This window comes from Tamandua tetradactyla, chromosome 12 (genome assembly GCF_023851605.1).
Source record: "Tamandua tetradactyla isolate mTamTet1 chromosome 12, mTamTet1.pri, whole genome shotgun sequence".
NCBI lineage: Eukaryota > Metazoa > Chordata > Mammalia > Pilosa > Myrmecophagidae > Tamandua > Tamandua tetradactyla.
Window position 1 is genome coordinate 62,495,915 of NC_135338.1, and position 20,832 is coordinate 62,516,746.

At 46.2% G+C, this 20,832-nt stretch overlaps 1 long non-coding RNA gene across 1 annotated transcript in view; it reads right to left on the reverse strand.

The window, feature by feature from the left end:
* Positions 1-260: 260 nt before the first annotated feature.
* The window catches only part of LOC143652218 (uncharacterized), a 270,851-nt gene continuing 250,279 nt past the window's right edge, over positions 261-20,832 (reverse strand). The window contains exons 3-4 of the long non-coding RNA XR_013160507.1: positions 3,583-3,716; positions 261-1,955 (exon numbers count right to left, since the gene is read on the reverse strand). This is a non-coding gene — a long non-coding RNA (uncharacterized LOC143652218). The remainder of the gene's footprint in view (positions 1,956-3,582; positions 3,717-20,832) is intronic.

Here is a 20,832-nt window from a genome sequence, read left to right on the forward strand (position 1 = left end):
GCAAAGGGGGTGGGGAGTGGGGCTCCTAGGATGCGCGGACAGCACGGAGGGCCAAAGCTCAAGTGACCCCATCGGAGCTAGGCATGAGAGGCCTCCTTCTCGAGAGAGGGGCAGATGGACAGAGGAGTCAGGACAGAGGAGTCTGGTGGCAGGGAGGCCAGAGGTGGGTGCTCTTTTCTGGTAAAGGGCCAGGTGGTCAGTGTTCTCAGCGTGGAAGACCATAACAAACCTAGACAAACGAGGTGGCTGGACTGATAAAGCTTTATTTATGAAAGCAGGTCCTGGGCCATGGATTACCATGATGTAAACCAGAGACAGACAACAAAAAGGGAGTGGCCAGGAGCCTGAGATCAGGGGGCTGAGAGGATACTGATGGGTACTGGGGTCTGGGGTAGCCCCTGATTTCTGGAGCCCAGCGCAAGGCTGGGCATTCTACGGACGGAGGGGCGATTGAAAACAGGATCAGCCAGGATGTGCCCCCTGTCCCCAGTGCCCCTTTCACTTAGGAGTGATCCTGCCTTTGGAGAAGGTGTACATGGGAGGGCAGAGGGAAATGTGCACTGGTGGAAGGCGAAGCAGGGACCTCGGACGGGACTCCATCCCTGCCAAGGGCTGCACCCAGGCATAGCCCAGACAAAGAGGCAAGGACAGGGTGCTGGAAAGAGTTTGGATTTAACCAAGGGAAGAGGAGGAGATTCTTGGCCCGAAGCCAAGCTTTCTGGGTCATGGAGCAAAGGTCAAGATCATCTTCCAGCCTGGCCAGCCTCAGGTTGGCTTGGGGATAGTGGCCTTGGGATTGGAGTGGTCCAGCAGGCTGGAGCTCCTGCAGCCTGTTTCATCTGTGACTTCTCGAGGGTGGGTCTTGGGCTGTGTAAGGACTTGGGCCCTGGACAGAGGAGGGCACCTCTGTGGTCTTTGCCCCAGACTCCCAGGACGTCTGCCCCAAGGGCAATGCAGCCCCTACCAACGGCATCTCCCTGGCCTCCCTAATACCTCCAGGGTGGTATCTGGAGGAGACCATGAATTCTCATTTCCAATTTTTCCCAAACTCTGGGTCAATAGTAGATGTATTTTGGAAACTTGGCTGTTTCCTAAGCTCAGACCATTGTCCATCCCTGCTCAAGGTCACCTAGCGCTGTCTCCACCATGGCGCACAGCCCCAAGTAGGAATACCTGTCCAGCCCTCTCAGCCTCTCAGGGGTCCAGGGCCCCTAACCCAGCCTCCCCGTGGCGAAGGCCAAACTTTCCAGGATGGCCCTTGAGGGCCTCTTAGACCCCTGTTGTCCCTTTCCATCCTTCCAGGACCATCCCTTCTCTCACCCTCTGCTCCGCACACAAGCCCTTGCGCAGCCTGTGGGCCTCCTCACATTGGACCATTCACATCCTGCCTGCTTAATAAGCATGTCTCTTGCTGAACAAGAGGGCTGGTACCCTGGAGGTCCACAGCACATGTGGTGAGTTAGGCCCCCTGCTTGGAGGCCTCCACCCCCACCCACTCCACTCTCAGGACCTCCTAAGCACTCTTTCATACTTAGTGTGATGTCACCTCTCCTGGAAAGCCCACCCTGATTGCCGCGCATTTTCTCCTCTGGGCATCCGCCCCCGAAGCACAGAGCCTGCACTTTTCCCACCACTTGGGAATCACCTGCATAGTTGTTTGCCTCTGCCAAGGGAGTGTCTGCTCCTTCAGGATATTTGTCTCTGCCAGGAATGGTGAAGAGACTGGGAAGGATGTAGCTGTCCTGCTGAGCTCCCCAGCCCTTGTCAGACTCTGGACACCCCCTCCCACTCTCAGCCCCTTTGCAGAGGATTACATGGGAGCTACAGCCAGGCCAATGGAGCAGAGGTGCATCTCTGGAAATGAGTGGGTGTCACTTTGGCCTTGGCCACAGGAAGTAGAAAGCAGGTCCCCAGGTGAGGCTTCAACCTTGGGCACAGGAAGGAACGATCAGACCCTGTTAAGAAAAGAGGGGAGAGGCATCTTGATACTGACGTTGAGAGGGGCAAGGCGGGGATGTCCACTCCTGGGCCTGGGAGGAGGCACACTGAGACGGAAAACAAGGAGTGGGGCAAGGGGAAAACCTGAGGAGTTTCTGAGCATGGGTCTGGCAAGCTTGGGTGCAACTTCACTCCCCATTTTCAGCAAGATCAATAATAAACCAGATCTGATAGACAAGATCAATAATAAACACAGTGAGTGCCAATAGGCTTGGGTCTAATTGCTGAGCTCCCTTGGGACCATGGGGAACCTGCCGCTGGTCAGGGGGACACAGTGGGAGAATAAATAGTTGAGACCAGCTCTGGCTTTGCAAAGAGCCATCTGCCCAACACCACTGGGCAGGAAGTCTCGTGGCTCTGCGTGTGCAGTGAGAAGAAACCAGCTGGCAGTTGGAGATCCAATGATGCACCTGGAGGCTAGCAGAACCCGTGTGTGGAAGGTTAAAATAAAACCCACTTACCCCTCCCTGCTTCCTCTTCCTGAGTAAGCCTGCTTTGAAAATGTTTAAATGAATAAATCAGGTGCATGCTCCAGCGTCCAAAAAGGACGAGGTTCCCGCATCCTGGCAATGAGTCAGGCCCACCTGCAGTGAACCTGCTGGAACTCAAGGAGCAGACTCGGCTGCTCTGCTCTGGACTCCAGGGCCTCACAGCCTGGGGAAAGCGGGTGGTTGGGGTCTTGAGTTCAAGGCTTCCATCCTCCCAGGGGTCCCCATTCTGGGTCTGTTTCCTCACCTGTGAAATGAGGTATCTCTGGCTCTAGGTGAGTCTGGCAATGGGAAAATGGAGGCTACCAAGTGTGGCTCTAGGATGAATTGGGTGGTGATGCACAAAGAGGTGCAGAATGCCAGGTTAGGTTAACAGCATCCACCAGGCTTCCCGCATTTGGCAAGGGTCACTGGGTGGACAGGTGATGGCACTGCCCCCTGGATGGGACTTTCTTCTCCCAACCACCCCATGGGCTGATGAGAGCTGGAGCTGTGTCTCGCCTACATCCATGTCCCCAGTCCCCAGAGCTTCCCGTACATGGTAGGCATGCAATAAATGACCGATGAATCAGAGAATAAACTATCTGAGTATGTGATTATCAAGTATAACATTTTAAATAAACTTTCAGGCTAAAGTGGATGCAGTGTCTTTTCTCAGTAAATGATTCTTGAGAAACCATTTTCACAAGTATTTAAAAGGTGTGTGCCTGCCACCCACTCAGCAAAGGGCAGTTTGGCATTTTAACTGGGCTCGTAGTCAGTGAGCATCTATGGTTGCTGGCAGCAAGTCCTTGATGAATGAATGAATGAATGAATGAATGAAGGCTGCTTTCCTCATGCTGTACCGTGAGTCTGTCTACGCGGTGAGTCCCTCCTAGAGGGCGGGGGCGGTTCCACTTGGCTCTCCTCCCTTGGAGCTCGCTCCACGCTACGTACCTCTTTCCTGAATAGGGGGCTGAATAAAGACCCACTTGCAGAGCCAGACCCACTGTACCCAGAGATTCTGGTAAGTGGCACATGCGAAGCCCCTCCGATGACCCACAAGGACCCTCTACTCTGTGACCAGTGTCAGGGTCAGCTGATCTTGTCTGCTTACCTGTGCTTCAAGCTGCTGGTTGGGATGCTCGGACTGTCCCTGGCCCTGGCCCCTCTGCCTAGAGCTGCAGCCCACGCCCTCCAGATTCGGGGTCCCGCTTCTTCCTCAGTGGGCGTCGATCTGCTGAGGTCTCACTGTGGGTGTTACAATGACAGCGAGGGTGACAGTTGTATATGCATTGCCTTGCCCTGTACTCAGCAAGCAGGGCCCCCTGAAACACAATTCTCTGAACTATTGACGGTTTGGCTTTCCAAGCAAAAGGGGGTGTTGGTGCTCCCATCTTCTCCCCCTGTGCCTTAAGTCTTTCTGGCTGTCTAGGAGACCCACACGGGAAGCCCTGAGTGGAAGGTAGGACTTGATTAAACTGACAATCTGGACCACGTTGTTGAGGGCTTGCTGAACTTCACGGTGGACTGTCAGCCCCTTGTGGATCTGAGAAGTGACCCGTGAATGCCTTCCCCGCCGCTGCCGGCGTCTGCATGTGCCAGCTCTGCCGCCCAGCTGCCTTCCAGGGGAGCACGTGGGTTTGGAGGGTGAACACACAACAAAGGCTTTGCTTCTGGAGTCCCCAGATGTCAGGTGACAGCCTGCGGTTTCTCTTTCTGCAACTTCTCCTGGGGAAGGGCTCTTGGAGGGAAGTAGCTGCACAGCTCCAATCGCATGTGCGGGTCTCCTCTGCACCCTCCCCCACTTACCATCTCTCTCACTCCCTTGTTTTTTGTTTGTTTGTTTGAGAAAGTCTGTTTCAAACGCTTTTAAGTTAATGAATAAATCAATTTGCACGTCCCAGCTTCCTAAAAAGACCAAGTACAAATATGTAAAACTCACTGGATTGTGATAAAATTGTCTAAATCATTTGCATTTCACCCAAATCACCTCGGTAGACACTGGGGAAGGGGTGTGTCTGTCAGCTTCAGCATCCAACAGGCACAGGTGGGCTCCTGAGTCCCCCCTTTCCAGACACATCACCTTAGGAAAGTCGCTTAGTGCTCTGAACCCCATATTCTTCATCTGTAAAAAGAGGTTAGCTCATAGGTCTCTAGTGGGGAGGCCAAAAGCTCACGGATGGAAATGTCTAATACAGCATCCAGCTGAGATGAAGAGGTTGCACCAAGGCAGTTTCTCCATGGGAAGAGAAATTGTTACTCAGTCAGGTGCCGATGCTCTTTTCCACCACTATTTACCAACTCCAGGAACTGGACAGGGACTGGGGACTTGCCTGGCCTACCTTTTCATATGGAGAAACTGAGTCTCAGCCTGGCCAAAGTCTCCCGTGGCAGGCAAAATAATTCCCCACCTGCCCAAGGATGCTCCACCCTAACCCCAGAAGCTGTGAGTATGTAAGCTTACATGGCAAAGGGGACTTTGCTGAGATAATTATCGGCAAGGAAATCAAGGCGGAGATATCACACTGGGTTATCCAGGTGGGCCTGATATGCTCAAGCCCTTAAACACTGAGACCCTTTCCTGGCCATGGTTAGAAAGTGATTTGACCATGGATGACAGTCAAAGAGATTACGCATGGCTTTGAAGATGGAGAAAGGGGCCATGAGCCAAAGAGTGTGGGCAGTCTCTGGAAGCTGGAAAAGGGAAGGAAACGGCCTCACCCCCAGATCTGCCAGCAAAGGACGCAGCCCTGACAACCCCTTGATTTTAGTTGAGCAAGACCTGTGTTGGGCTTCTGACCTCCAAGTCTGTACGAGAATGAACCTGTGATCATTTGTTGCAGCAGCCCTAGGAAATGAGTCCAGCTCCATAGAAAACAGAGTCCATGCTCCCGCAGAGCCCAGCCCCAGCCCCATGCTTGTCCTCCCAAAGGTGGCTACTGGGAGTGGTTCTAGCAGCTGTCTTGCCTTCTTCCTTCTGAGAGTTCATAGCACAACTGAGCTCATTTTGGCTCTCAACAGCCATGCTCATTTATTTGTTTGTTTGCTCATTATTCAGCAGATATTTACTGAGCATCTACTTTGTTCCAGGTACTGGGGTACACAGCCCTGAGCTCTCACATGAAGCCCAGGCCCCCCACGAGGCTCCCACTCATGAGACCCAGAGGACGAAGCCAACCCTGCAGGCATCCGGTTGCTCCAGGCAGCCTTGGTAGATGGGTGTGACCAGATCGTGGGAAGACGGAGGAGAAGGGAGCTCCAGGAATCAATCCCTCACCAAAACAACTATTGAACCAGAAGGAACTGTCCAAATCAATTATTTTGGACTCTGGAGTCATCTAGGGATGAGCTGGAGGAAAAGGCTGATAAATTTCACTATCAGTGAATTTCACTTTCCGTGCTGTGGCTACATACCCTCATCCCCCAACTGTGTGGCAGACAGCAGTGGAGACGGCAGTCCGGGCTGCTGGTGCAGCCTTCTGATGCCAGGGTGGGCTATAAAGACCTGGGCCTCTAAAAACCAGAAAGTGTGGGCTGATGATCCATCACTGTGACTTCGCATCCCTGTGGAACTGGCTCCAGAGGCAACTGTTTGAAACTTCTTCAGGGAAAAGAGTCAGAGGAATCTTAAAGAGGAAATACCTATTTCTTTCTCTTTCCATTCTTTGTTTGGGAAAAAAATAGTGAAGAAAAGTCACAAATTGACAGCAAAAGAAAGGAAAGAAGGGACAGAGGGAGGGAGGGATGGGGGAGGAAGGAAAGAAAGAAGGAAGGAAGAAGGAAGGAAAGAAAGAAGGAAGGAAGAAAGGAAGAATTAGCTAGCAATCCCTGAGGAGTGGGGGAACTAGATCTCAAAGTTAGAAAGCATAATATTCATAAAGTTCAGTTTTAAACAAAAAATTATAAAACACACACATAAAAGAATTTGCCAGAAACCATCCCTGAGGAAGCATATATATTGAGATTATTAGTCAAAGACTTCAAATGAACTTCTTTAAATATGTTCAATGAGCTAAGGGACATCCTATTCAAAGAACTAAAGGAAATTAGGAAACCATTGTTTGAGCAAAATAAAGAGATAGAAATTATAAAAAGGAACCAAGTGGAAATTTTGGAGCTGTAAAGTACAGTAATTGAAAAGAAAACTCATTAGAGTGATTCAATAGTAGATCTGAACAGGCAAAAGAAAGGATAAGTGGAGTTGAAGACAACACAATTGAAATTATCTAATGTGAGGAGCAGAAATTTAAAAAAAGAAGAGAAATTAACAGCCTGAGGGGTCTGTGGGACACCGTCATATGTACAACATTCACATTGCTGGGGCCCCAGAAGGACAAGAGAGAGAGAAAAAGCAGAAAAAGTATTTAAAGAAATAATGACCCTGAACTTCCCAAAGTTGATGAGACATGAATATACACATCCAGGGATCTCAATGAACCCAAAGCAAGATAGACTAAGAGATTTACTCCAAGACACATCAGAGAAAAATTGTGAAAATCCAAAGACAGAGAGAGGATTTTTAAAGCAGTAGGGGAAACATGACTTGTTACATATAAGGGATCTCTAATAATATTAACAATAGGTTTCTCATCAGAAACTATGGAAGCCAGAAGACAACAGAATGGCGCATTTAAAGACCTGAAAGAAAAAAAAAAAAGTTAACCAAGAATCCTATATCTGACAAAATTATCCTTTGGAGATGAAGGAGAAATTAAGAAATTTAAAGATATACAAAAGCTGAAAGAGTTATTACCAGAAGACTGTCTTGCCAGAAATACTGGCTGAAATAAAAGGACACTAGACAGTAAATTGAAGCCATAAGAAGAAATAAAGAACATTGATAAAGGTAACTACACAAGTAAACATAAAATCCTGTATTATTATACTCTTGATTTATAACTGTTTCTCCCATATGACTTCACAGGCAAATGGGTCAAAAATAAATTAAATATATGTTAATGGGCATACAATGTATAAAGATGTAATCTGAGACAACAACCATAAAAGGGGGAGGGATGGAGATATATAGGAGTAGAGTTTAGATACTAGGGAAACTGAGTTGGCAGTAGCCAAACTAAGTTATTAGTTTAAGATGTTAATGGTAATTACAAAGATAACCCTAAGAAAATAACTAAAAGATGTAGAGAAGAGGAAAGAAAAGGGGAATCAAAATGGTACACCTCAAAAAAGCAACTAAATACTAAAAAAGCAGTCATGGAAATTCAAAGACAAAAAACCATACAAGGCACACAGAAAACAAATAGTTAAATGCTAAATAATAAACCCTTCCTTTTCCATTATTACCTACAATGTTGTTGGGATTGAATCATTCCCTCCACAAAAGGCATGTTCAGATGCCAACCCCTGGTCCTGTGGGTATGAACCCATTTGAAGATGTTATTAGTTAAGGTGTGCCTAAACTGAACAAGGGTGGGTCTTAATCCCATATGGCTGACATTCATAAGAGCAAAGAAAACTAGACACAGAAGAAGTATGAGGAGGATCAGAAGTGAGAAGCCAACAGATCCTGGAAGAGAAAAGAGAAGATGCCTCCATGAGCATTGCCATGTAATGGAACCAGAAAGACTGCTAGCCAGAGAGAAGATATCAACCCTGGGATAAAGCAAGTCTTCTAGACTCTGAAATCATGAGCCAATAAATTCCTGTTCTTAAGGTAACTCATGGTGGGCATTTGTTTTAACAACCAGGAAGCTAAAACAAATTAAAATTTCCCTTTTAAAAGTCAAAGGTTGGCAGATTTTATGAGAAAGCATGACCCATCTGTCATGGTCAGGTTCATGTGTCAACTTGACCAGGTGGTGGTACCTGTTTGTCTGGTTGGGCAAGTGCTGGCCTGTCTTTTGAGTTGAGGACATTTCATAGAATTAAATCATGATCATGCCCGTTACATCCACAGCTGATTCCATTTGTAATCAGCCAAGGGGAGGGTCTTCTTTAATGAGTGATGCTTAATCTAATCATTGGAAGCCTTTTAAAGACGATTCAGAAGAGACAGGTTCTCTTCCTGCTTCGGCCAGCGAGCCTCTCCTATGGAGTTCATCCAGACCCTCCATCGGAATCATCAGCTTCACAGCCTGCCCTACAGATTTTGAACTCTACATTCCCACAGTTACATGAGACACTTTTATACATTTTATATTTATGAATATTTCCTATTGATTCTGTTTCTCTAGAGAACCCTAACTAATACACCATCTATATGCTGTCTACAAGAGACTCAATTTAGATGCATAGACACAAACAGATTGAAAGTGAAAGCATGGTGTGTTAGTTTGCTAGCTGCTAGAATGTGATACACCAGAACTTCAATGACTTTATTAAGCAACCAGTGGGTCAAAGAAGAACTCACAAGAGAAAATAGGAAATATCTTGATAAGAATGAAAACAAAAATACAACATATCAAAATTTATGGGATGCAGTGAAGGCAGTCCTCAGAAGGAAATTTATAGTTCTAAATGCCTATATTTAAAAATAAAAAAAATTACAAATCAATAACCTACATCCACACCTAAAGATACTAGAACTACATGTGCAGACTAAACCCAAATTTTAGTAGAAGGAACAAAATAGTGAAGCTTAGAGCAGAGACAAATGAAATATAGACTAGAAAACCAGTAGAAAGAATCAACAAAACCCCAAATTGTTTTTTTTTAAAGATTTATAAAATTGACAAACTAACCAGTCTGACAAAGTAAAAGAGTGGACATAACTATCTGACCTCACAGAAATAAAAAGATTTATCAGAGGGAACTATGAACAATTATATGCCACAAAATAGACACCTAGAAGAAGTGGACATATTCCTAGACACATACAAATTATCTAATCAGTTGAGAGAAGAAACAGAAAATCTCAACATACTTATAATAAGCAAAGAGATTAAATTAGTAACCAGAAGGCTTCCAACAAAGAATTGTCTAGGATCTGACTATTTCACTGCTGAATTCTACCAACCTTTTAAAAAGAGCCAATGCTCATCCTTCTCAAACTCTAAAAAAAAAAACAAACAAACCAGAAGTTGATGGATAAATTCATTCTATGAGGTCAGCATTACCGTGATACCAAAAAAGCCAGATTAAGCAACACAAGAAAAGAAAATTGCCGCTCAATATCCCTTATAAATGTAGATGCAAAAAAACTTCAATGAATTATTGACAAACTGAACCCAACAATATAGTAAAAGGATTATACACCATGACAAAGTGGTATTTATTCCAGGATGGCTCAACATAAGAAAATCAATCCATATAATATACCACATTAATAGGTAAAGGGAAAGAACACATGATCATCTCAATTGATGCAGGAAAGGTATTTGACAAAATCCAACACAATTACATGATAAAAACACTCATAAAACTAGAAATAGAAGGGAACTTTCTCAACATGGATAAAGGGCCTTTATTAAAAACCCATAGCAAATATCATTGTCAATGGTTAAAGACTGAAAATTTTCTCCCTAAAACCAGGAACAAGATGCCCACTGGTCACCACTGTTATTCAGCATTGCTTGGGAAGTTCTAGCCAGAGCAGTCTGGCAACAGAAGCAAATAAAAGTCATTCAAATTGAAAAAGAAAAAGAAAATGATTCCTATACATGACATGGCCCTATATTTAGAAAATCCCAAAGAATCCATAAAGAAGCTACTAGACCTAATAAATGAATTCAGAACAGTTTCAGGATAGAAGATGAACAGGCAAAAGTCAGCAGGATTTATACCCACAAGAAGCAAACAATCTGAAAAAGAAATCAAGAGAACAATCCCATTTACAACCGAATCCAAAAGATTAAAATGCTTAGGAATAAATTTAACCAAGGAGGTGAAAGACTTGTATACTGCAAACTACAAAACATTCCTAAAAGAAAGGAAAGAAGACCTAAACACATGGGAAAATATTGGTGTTCATGGATTGGAAGATTTAACATTATTAGGATGTCATATTTTTAAAAGCAATCTCCAAATTCATCGCAATTCCTTATAAAAAATCCAACAAAACTTTTTTTAAAGAAATGAAAAGGCTGATCCTCAAATTCATATGGAATTGCAAGGGGCCCCGAATAGCCAAAGTCCATTCATTTGGGAAACTCTCTTCAACAAATGGTGCTGGGACGACTGGAAATCTACATACAAAAGAATGAATTGGAACCCTATCACTCACCATATAGAAAAATTAGTTCAAAATGGGATCAATGACCTAATTACAAGAGCTAACACTATAAAACTCTTACAGGAAAACATAGGGTAATCTCTTCAGGACTTTATAGTCGGCAATGTGTTTTAGTTTTTACACCAAAGTCACAAGCAACAAAAGAATAAATAAAAATGAATGTCATCGAAATTAAAACCTTTTGAGTATCATAAGACATAATCAAGAGAGTAAAAAAGACAACTACTAAATGGGAGAAAATATTTAGAAATCATGTATCTGATAAAGGTTTATACCCCCACAACCCAAGAACAAGAGAAAAACAACACAATTTAAAAATGGCCTGAGGATTAGAATAGACATTTCTTCAAAGAAGGTATTAAATGGCTGATAAGTTTATGAAAAGATGCTCAGCATCAATAGCCATTAAAGAAATGCAAATCAAAACGGCAGTGAGATAGCACTTCACACTCACTATATGATGAGAAAACTGAAAATAGGAAGTGTTGGTGATGTTGTGGAGAAATAGGATGCCTTGTACATTGTTGGCAGGAATGTAAAATGACACGGCCACGAAAACAGTTTGGGCTCAGAAAGTTAAACAGAGAATTACCATGTGACCCAGCAATTGCACCTCTAGGTATATACCCCAAAGAATTAAAAGCTAGGATTCAGACATATTTGTATACCAATGATCATCACAGATTATTCACAATAGTCAAAAGGAGGAGGCGAGGGCGGGCCATGGTGGCTCAGCAGGCAAGAATGCTCACCTGCCATGCCAGAAGACCCGGGTTCGATTCCCGGTGCCTGCCCATGTAAAAAAAAAAAAAAAAAAAAAGAGGCGACCCAAGTGCCCATCAACAGAGGAATGGACAAAACACATAGACAAAAAATGTGGCCTACCTGTACAGTGGAATATTACTCAGCTGTAAAGTGCTGTTATCTGCTGGGGCATGGGTGAATTCTGAAGACATCGTGCTGAGTGAAATAAGCCAGACACAGAAGGACAACTACTGTATGATTTCTCCTATGCATATCCTAGAATAGACTAATTCATAGAGACAGAAAGCAGAAGAGTGGCTGTCATGGGTGGGGGAAGAGGGAAATGGGTGCTCATTGCTAAATGAGTAGGAGTTTTGGTTTGGGATGATGAAAATAGTTTGGAAATAGTCATGACAGTTATACAATATTGTCAACGTACTTACTGTCAGACAATCATTCACTTAAAATGATTTGTATGCTATGTATATTTTACCACAAGTTTTAAAATGTAGTACCTCCACACCATGGAATATTATACAGAGGAATTAAGGAATCCAAGGAATTAAACATGGATTCATGTTACGACATGGAGAAGCCTTGAAAACATTATGCTAAATGAAAGAACCCAAGTTATATGATTCCAGTTATATGAAATGTCTAGAATAAGCAAATCTTTAGAGACTTAAAGTAGGTCAGTGGTTGCTCGGGGCTGAAAAGTGGGTGGAGGGAATAGAGAGGCAATATCTCAAGGGTATGGGAGTTTCCATTTGGGGTGATGAAAATGTCCTGAAATTAAAGCGTGGTGCATACTATTGCAATTGTATTGATGTGACTGAATCATGCTTCAAAATGGTTAAAATGATAAATTTTATGTTATGTGTATTTTAACACACATACACACAAACACAAAGGCAACAAAACAATGCATGCCTTTAAGTTGAAGTGTTTGTTTAGTTCTGTTCTGATGCATGGAGGGGCGTCAAGAGACTGGCTCAGAGGAAATGCACAGCCTGGGTGTTAGAGGGCCGTGGGTCAGGTCCTATCTGTGTAAATGTGGGTGTGTCTCTGCACCTCCCAGATGTCTCATCTGGAGGACAGAGATAACCATCCTTATCTTCAAAGATTGTTGCTGGCCAGTCCTTCTTGCTGCTCAAAGCAAATGCCATGAAATGGATCAGCTTAAACAATGGGCATTTATTCAGTCGTATTTTTGAGGCCAGGAAAATGTCCAAATCAAGGCATCATCAGGCTACACTTTCTTCCCGGAGACCGGCTGCTGGTGATCCCGACTCCTGTGTCACATGAGAAGGCGCATGGTGGTATTTGCTGGTCTCTCTCTTCTCTTCTGGGTTTTGTTGATTTCAGGTTCTTACTTCTGTGGCTTTTTCTTTGTATGAATTGTCTTCTCTATCAAGGACTCCAGTATGAGGATTGAGACTCATCCTGATTGAGGTGAGCCACACCTAACTGAAGTGGCCATGTGAAAAGATCCTACTCACAGGGGTTCACACCCACAGGAATGGATTAGATTTAAGAACACGCTTTTCTGGGGCTCACACAGCTCCAACCACCACCACCCACACCTGGGGGTCCAAAGACCACCCAAAGCAGCCTTCCCAAGGACCGGCACTGACCAAGACCTTCCTTCCCGGCTTCCCATTGCCTGCCCATCTTTACATTGCTTACTGGTTCTTCGTGTTCATTTAGTGTGTCAGTTCAGCCCACATGGGACCCTTCCTCAGGCTCCTTTGCGACCCCCCAGGGACATAGCCAAGACATCATCAAGGTAATATATATCTCTAATAGATCCTGACTTCTAAGGAAGAATTAGAAGGCAGGTTCGAAATCAGTGTTACGGACCCGTGATAGAAGAATTCAGAGGGCGAGAGAGTCATGGCGTCGGGCTCACGCGTCTGCCCGAGAATGGAGGAAGGAAGCGGAGAGGCCCAGTGAGTGACGCCATACACACAGAACACCAGGGACTTTGTTCTCCCTTGGCGTCGGGCCCCAGAGACACTACCAAGACATCATTAAGGTGATATGAATTTCACAATGTGTCCAATGTTGGGCAGTGCTGGGTATAAACACCTCCAGAATTTTTATTAACCACCTTCAATATTTGTCTAAAAGAGGGATCAAAATGTTAAAACGAAGAAATGACCTTTTTGACTGGAAGAAAGCAAACGCTCAGCAAGCAGTTTGCATGCAGTGCCTCCTCACTGAGCTGGAGGCATTGCGTCCGGGGCTCGGTTTCCTTCCATGCCAGGCCCGCGTCCCCGGAGGGCAGGGTCACCCCGAGCTGCGGCCATCGAGACAGGTGCTAACGGACCAGCCTGTCTGGGCTCTCCATAGAAGCCACGGGCTTTAAATAAAGTCAGCAGTTTTCCCAGCTAATGTAAGGATGGTGGGATCAACCGGCGACACAGGAACAGATTACCAAGCAGGTGGCTCCGGGCTAAAGATAAATCGTGTCCTCATGTAACTTGGGAGTGTGGGACGCAGACGGCATCTCACGCGCAAAGCAAGATGGTTTCGCTGCTTACTGCTGCTGGAAAGCCCAGCAAGGGGCCCACGGCTCTGAGAAGCCCCAGAAGACCCTTCCCTGGCGGGAACATCATCCCTGAGTGCACCGTGCTGTGCTCCAGACGGGATGGGCACTGCGGTGGGGCCGGCTCAGCAAGGCCGGTTTCCCTGCTGCCCACCTAACTCTCCTCCACTCCTGGAAGCTGCCCCCTGCCTGCCCACCACTCTCCCCACCTGCCCCCAGACCCCTGTCTCCTCAACCCCCGCCCCTGCGCCTGCCCCCCAATTCCCTGCCTGCCCCCACCTCTATGCCTGCCCTCCACCCCCTGTCTGCTCCTACTCCTATGCCTGCCCCCTGTGCCCTGCCTGCCACCACCCCTGCCTGCCCCTGCCCCTGCCCACGCTGCATTCCCAGCAGAGAGCAAAGCAGGGCAGAGGGTATACTGACCCTGCTCAGGGCTTACAGATCACCGTGTATTCCCAGCACCTTTCCTGGAGACCCACCCTTTTATCCTTACCTGAGCTGACCTCTCCAGTCTTCTGGGCTAGCAGGTCCACCTGCTCTCCACATGCTTTCTCCCACTTCTCAGCTCTCTGCTACGCTTGCTCCTTGCCCACGAGGTCAGCCCTCCAGCATCTGTCCTTTCTCTATGCTGTTTTTGTTTTATTATTTTAATTTTTTTTTTTTAGTAATCATAGATTCATAGGAGGCTGCAAAGATAATACTAAGAGGTCCCCTGTACCATTCACTTAGTTTCCCCCAATGGTGAGATCCTGATGAAGTGCAGTTCAAAATGAATACCAGGAAATTGACCTTTTTGTAATCCACAGAACTAATTCAGATTTCACCAGTTTACATGCATGTGTGTGCAAGTTTATCTGTGGAAAGTCATGTAATCACGACCACAATCAAGACCTGGAACTCTTCCACTATTGTGGGACTATATATTAATCTGTCATGAAAGAGAGAGAGGAGGAAAGAGAGACAGAGAGAGAGAGGGAGAGAGAGAGCGAGTGAGAGAGAAACTATCCTCTTTTTTTAGCATCTTTATTTTATTGGTATAACTCAGAACAGCCAATGTTGTGAACATTCACATATTCTATTCTGGGGGGAGGTGGAAATTGACAACCTATTTATCTAGCTAGCAAGCTATCTTTAATTATTTTTTACTATTACCGTCCTCATTCACTCCTCAGATTGCTCTGATCTTGGCTTCCCTCTCACAGCTTCATCTTCTGCGCCTCTAGCTCTCACACCTGTTCCCTGGCAGCCCAGGAACTCTTCGTGCCTCCTCACACTCTTCACAGAAACTTCCGTTCACCTCCTGGCAGAGACTGTTAGAGCCGGTGTGCTGTCCTTGCCACTGGCCACTTCCCATCGCCCCTCCATCCTGCTGCATTCTCTGAAGTGTCCATTCTCTTCGCCACGCCCTCCTGATTGCCGGGGCCCACCCTGAGCGGGGACCGTGCCCGCAGCCCCCCTGTGGCTCTCCCGACCTTGGCCTCCCCGCCCTGCTCTGCAGGTCGCTGCCCCGAGTCCCAGCCCTCCTCTGACCCATGCCCTCTCCGGGCAGTTTCCTGTCCTTCCAGCTCTCACTCAACTTTTTCCAAAACCCCAAACCTCCAGCCTCACCAGTACCTCTCATCTTCACCCTCTGGACAATATTGCCTCATTTTGGCCTTTTGTCTCTACTTCTTCCTGTAGATCCAACTATTGTCATATAAGGATGATTTGAAAATTGGTGATTTATATCCACCACATGCTCTGAATTCTAGTTCCATATTCTATTTGCCTGGAGGACGTTTCCCAGAGGTCTCCAAGCTGCCATGTGTTGATTTTAATTCATCATCTCTGTTGTATGTTGAAATGTGTGCCCAAAAAGATCTGTTCAAGTCCAAATGCCTGGTACCTATGAATGGAGCCCTGTTTGGAAACAGGGTCTCTGCAGAAGTCATCACATTAAGATTCAGGTGGGCCCTGAATCCAGTGATGGGTCCTTAGAAGAAGAAGGACATCTGGACCCAAAGACACAGTCACCCAGAGGCAGGGAGAAGACATCCATGCAGAGGCAGAGGTTGGAGTGAGGCAGCCACAAGCCAAGGGATGCTGGAGGCCTCCAGGTCGGGGAGAGGCAGGGAGGACCCTCCCCTACAGGTTCCAGAGGGAGCACTCTCCTGCCCACATCTAGATTTCAGACTTCTGGCCTTAGAAACTGGGAGAGAAGACCCTTATGGTGTTTTAAGCCACTGGGTGTTGCTGGTGGAAGCGGTTCAGGATAGCAATCCAATCTCCTTCCTACCACCCCACCAACTCACTCTCCCTCCTGGTTTTCCCCTGACAGTGGGTAGCAATGTCACTGTCCTTACCCTCCCACCCTGACTGGGCACCACCCTTGATTCTTTCCTCTCTTACCCACAGGACTTGCAATCCAACAGGTTTGGGGGCTTCAGCTGCTTACCTCCCTTGGATCGGTCCCCCACTTCCCATCTCCTTTGCTCCTCCCTGGACTTCTGATCCAGACAGTGCCCATCCTGCTTCTCTAGGCCCACCCTCCACACAGCAGCTGACCACATTACTGGTGACCAGAACCTACCATAAGAATAAAGCCCAGACCCCTGGTCCTGCCCACAAGCCCCAAGTAGTGTAGCCTCCGTCCACCCTGCCAAGACGAGAACAAGCTGCCCGCCCCTCCTTTGAATGCCTTCCTGGCCTCTCATGTCTGAGTCCTTACCCCAGGACTGGCCAATCCTTATTCACTCTTCAGGTCTCTGCAAAAACACTGCATTTCTGGGAAGCTTTTCCAGAACCTGCTCTGCCCAGAGGAGCCCTGTCTCCCTCAATTGCTTATGCAGCGTCTGTCTCTTGAGCTAAACCATAGAGTGCCTGTGGGCAGGTCCCTTCTCCTAGTTTCCCCATCTGTCAGTGAAAAGTTTGAACTCCAAGATGTCATAGAACTATGAGCTCCTCCAGGTCAGGACCTGGTTTTATTTCACTTTGTGTCCTCATGTGTCTCATAGGACCTGGCCCTGAGGAGAGGAAATGTCCAGTAAATGACAGAATGAGGAGATGGAGAGAACAATTCAAGTATCAAGAATAACCAAGGTTGGCTGTCCTTGGTGGAAGGAGCTGGAAATCGGCCACCTCCAGAAGGGCCCCTGCTACCTAACATTGCAGCAGACCCTGATCTGTTTTTCATAATCCCCCACTGCTGAAGTAGCTCCTTCCTAACTGGGTTGCAAAAGTTTCCATTTCTCTTTTCTCTGAAATTCCCACATGTACACCCATAGACAAGTTCTTGTTTTAACAGCTCTAGCCAGACCAGCCTTAATGAGCTTTAACTGAGACCCAAACTTAAATTGTCCTAGGACATAAAATACCCTGCAAGTGAAATCAAAATGAGCAGAGACAACAGGAGAGAAGAATACTGGATCTGAAAGAAAGCAGAAGGTCTGATCATTACAAACTCCGGCAAATTCACAACCCACCCCTCAAGAGAACAGAACCCATCAGCTGATGGTAACAACCAACTCGCAACCCTGTGTCAGTTTGAAGCTGTTATAGACCCCAGAAAAGGCCCTTCTTAACCATTCCTATCAGTGTAGAACTATTGTGGGTGAGGACCTTTTACTTTCCTTTTTAAAATACTTTTATTGAGAAATAGCCACACATGTGCAGCTCAACCATATTATATAATCAATGGCTCACAGTGTTATTGCCTAGTTGTGTATTCTTCACCATGATCATTTTTAGAATATTTGCATCACTCCAGAAAAAGAAACAAAAAGAATAAAAAAAGGAACTCGCATATCCCATACGCCTTACCCCTCCTTCTCATTGACCCACAGTAGTTTAATCTAGCCAATTTTTATCCTTTATCTTCCTTATTATTTATTTATTTATAATCTTCTTCTTCTTTTTCTTTTTTTTTTTTTTACTTATCTGTCCACATCCTGGATAAAAGTAGCATCAGACACAAGGTTTTCACAATCACACAGTCACATTTCATAGTTCTACAATCAACAAGAATCAAGGCTACTCGAACCCAGCTCTACAGTTTCAGGTACTTCCCTCCAGCCATTCCAGTAACCACAAAGTAAAATGGGCTATCTATATAATGCATAAAAAACCTCCAGGATAACCTCTTAACTCATTTTGAAATCTCTCAGCCACTGAGACTTGATTTTGTCTTATTTCTCTCTTTCCCCTTTTGGTTAAGAAGCCTTTCTTGTTCCGAGGATGCCGAGTATCGGCTCATCCCCAGGAGTCAGGTCCCACGTTGCTAGGAAGTTTTTTTGTTTTTTTTTTTTTTTTACATGGGTAGGCACCGGGAATCGAACCCAGGTCCTCTGGCATGGCAGGCGAGCATTCTCGCCTGCTAAGCCACCTGGCCCGCCCGCTAGGAAGTTTTAAGACCCTGAGAGTTATGCTCCATGTACGGAGGTGGGGGGCAGTGAGTCCACCTGCCAAGTTGGTTTAGAAAGAGAGGCTATATCTGAGCAACAAAAGACTCTCCAGAGGTGACTCTCAGGCATTATTATTAGTAGGTTTAGCCTCTCCTTTGCAGGAAGAAGTTTCATAAGGGTGAGCCCCAAAATTAAACATTTAGCCTATTGAATTGGTTGTCCCCACTCTTTGCGACAATATTAGGAATTCCCCAGATGGAGAAGTTGAATATTTCTTCCTTTCTCCTCAGTCCCCTAATGGCACTTTGCAATACTTTTTTATTCTCTGTCCAAATTACTCTGGGATATATCGGGGTATCACACTAACCTGGACAAACCAACAAGATCTCACACCCTATTTAAGATTCCGTGTGATTTTGGTGTTCAAGTAAACTGACCATTCATGTTAAATTAGATAATGTGCTACTAAAAATATACATTTTGCCCCAAATAAACCTCTCTCCCTTTGATCTCACACAGAGGTTAAAGTTTGAAAATATGGTCCATATCATCCTTTAGTGGGTGGGACCTTTTGATTAAGTTCTTTCACTTGAGATATGACCCACCCCATTCAGGGTGGGTATTAATCCCTTTACTAGAATCCTTATGAGAGGATAAAACACATACAGAGACAGACAGACGAAATTCATAGAAGTACCCAGAGAAGCTGAGAGACAGACCAGCCAAAAGGTGGGAGCAACAAAACCTGGAAGCAAAGGACCAACTGACGACAGCCGTGTGCCTTCCCATGTGACAGAGGAGCCCCAGATGCTATAGAGCCCAGGTATTGTCTGTTGGTGCCTTAATTGGGACATTTTCATGGTCTGAGAACTTTAATTGTAAGCTAATAAATCCGCATTGTAAAAGCCAGCCCCTTTCTGGTACATTGTATTCCAGCAACTTCAGCAACTTGAAACAAATCTATAATTTACATGTACACACAGCCAATGATAAGAGTCAACTTGCCATGCTAAATCTGAATGTTTACTAGCCAATCCCAATGTAAAATAGTCCTGACATCCCTAGCCCCACCTCCCTTTGTTTAAGCCAATAAATATCTCTCATCTTACCAGCTAGTAGAGACAGATCCAGGGAACTATTCATCCTCCCCTCTCTCCAAGCCTAGCCTTTGCTGAATAAACCTCCTCTTTTCAAAATCCCGCTGTGGAAGGCACAGGTGATTCAGTGGTAGAATGCTCACCTTCCATGTGGGAGACCCAGATTCGATTTCCAGACCATGCGCCCTCCCACCCCATCCCCCCAAAATCCCACTGTCTACTGATTAATTTTGTGTGCACTGGGTGGGACTCACTTTTGAACATGACATCATTCTGCAACCTTCAGACTCCATCCAGGTCTGCCTGGACTCCCTCCAGGATGGCTCAAAAACTGCCATCTGTGCTTCCTGATCAGATCCATTTCTCTAGTGTTTGCCAGAGACAGTGATGTGCCAGCATATTCGAGCTGGCTCGTGGCCGGGATGGGCTGGGGTGCAACAGCCAGCAGCAGGACCCTGTGCACAGACCACTGTCTGCCTGCCCGTGGATGCCCCTGCCACAGGCTACACGGGACCTGGCAAGGACCTGCCGTGGGTTCATGGTAGTTTGGCCATAGTGAGTTTATGTCTGTTTTCACATTTGGATCAGCCTGGCTGTGAGACACCCCCCATGTGAGCTTGGTTGGGAGGTGGGTAGGAGGATGCCTAGATCATCCTTACTGTCCACTGGTCTCGGTCAGCAGGAAGGAGGGCATCTGTGGATGCTTCCACGGTACCTTGGCCCTCTCATCCAGAAGATTCCAAGTGTTCATAGAATGGAGCTGCCACCTTGCTCCCACCAGAAGGAGGCACCACTGAGATCTGGGTCTCTCTTTGGAGGGGAGAAAATGACCACAGTCAAGGTCCCCAGGGGATGAGGAGGTCACCAGAAGAACCTGGGAGGGGTGATCATGGGCCTGTTCTCTCCTTTCTGGGATCCCTCCCTTGGGGCTATGAGATTTGCAGTGCTCTAGCACAAACCTAACTGTAGGGCTCCCCATTAGGAATTTTAAGCAGAGCATTAAACCTCATGGGGCCCTGCTGGAGGAAGACTTCCTGGGGGTCCCTTCCTGGGAAGGGGCCCTGTTACCTTCTGAATACAGCCCCACATGCACATTTGCAACTGTGCCTAAAGGGGCGGATGTCAACTTAGAAAGCTGGCCCCCTTTTGCCATTGTGCAAATCCAGGCAGCATCCAAGCAGCTCCATGTAGACACTAACCTGTGGCCAGTGCAGAGCCCACCCAGGCCTGCCCGGAGGTGCCCAGTGCCATCCCTACCTTCCAGCCCTCAGGTCAAACCCTGCTTTACTTTCCTTCCATGGCATTTTAACAGGGATCCCACATAATTGGGTGAAACATGGCTGTTACCCCGGAGGCCACCAATAAATTTCGTAGGCAAATAAAATTGACTGAAAATTAGCATAAG